The sequence below is a fragment of the Hordeum vulgare genome, chromosome 7H, assembly GCF_904849725.1.
Source record: "Hordeum vulgare subsp. vulgare chromosome 7H, MorexV3_pseudomolecules_assembly, whole genome shotgun sequence".
In the NCBI taxonomy this organism is placed as follows: Eukaryota; Viridiplantae; Streptophyta; class Magnoliopsida; order Poales; family Poaceae; genus Hordeum; species Hordeum vulgare.
Window position 1 is genome coordinate 359,300,207 of NC_058524.1, and position 1,235 is coordinate 359,301,441.

A 1,235-nucleotide genomic window follows, 5' to 3' on the forward strand; every position below is an offset into this window, starting at 1 on the left:
CCTGGAGGGGAAGGCTCCACGCGCCCAGGGAGGACCTGGTCGCGGCTAGCCCCTGCCATGACGGATGCGGCCTACAATAACGGGGGCACGGCGTCGTGGCCACCAAGGAGGAAGCAGAGCTACGGGGGAGGGCTCACGGCTGCAAGGGGAACCCCATGTCGCGACTCAGAGGAGGAGGGGATGCCCGACGTGCTCGACTTCGAGCCGAGGTCGTTGGAGCTCCTTCAGACATGGCGGTGAAACAAGGGCACGGGAGAGAGATTGGGGGCACAGGGGCATTCGAGGGAGAGAGGAGGATTTGGGGAAAGCCAGAGAGGGCTCGGGGAAGAGGAAATAAGAGGGCGATAGAAAAGAGAGCTCGGGAGCTCTTGGAGCTTCCTGGTGTATGGATGCCATGCGTGCGTGAGGAAGCTTGGAAGCTTGCTGATGATGGGGAGTGGTTTGAAAGGTCAAAAGAAGGCTATGAGAAATACTGAGACAACTTGGTTCGGCTAGAAATGGACTGGAGGAAAGAAACAAGATGCAGAGCACCATTTCTAAACTCCAGGGAGGTGGTCACCACCCCACTTCATGTCCTGGGCCATCCCTTGGCCAAGCCAAGGTGTCAAACATCCAAGGCATGCATGCCATTGTGCACCGGTAGAGTTTGGACAGATATGAACCTGGTTTGAATTGGTTTTGACTGAGATTAACAATCCAGCATGAAACTAAGGGCTGATAAAAGGGGTTCTCACAGGAAGGCAATTGAGGTGAAACCTTGTCTACCAGTCTTATACATGGAAGGACTATAACAATGCCAAGTTTGAGATCAGACAGAGGTGTGTAGCTAATACTTGTTGTACAAAGCTACATTTCTGCCATAAAACAACTTGTAGATGTGTTGCTCATTTTTCCTACATGAGCATGCCATCTATTGGTTTTAAGTGATGCCTTGGGATGCTAGGGGTCCTTTGGAAAGAGATGGAAGCTTTTGCTTAAGCAGAAGTGGGGCAAGAGGGGTAAAGATGGTGATCCTAGGGTGAAAATGAGAAGTAGTTCCATGGAGCCTCTCTCCAATAATTGAACAGTGGCCATGGAAATGTTACTAGAGGTAAAATGTAACTATATGAAGCTGAGGTAGAAGGTTGAGCTCAAGGGTTAAAGTGGAAGGAGCCAAAGTAGCCATTAAAGTAAAGGCACACAAGGTGTTTGATGAGTGGTAGAGCAACCAGATGGACTTCAATGGACATGACACT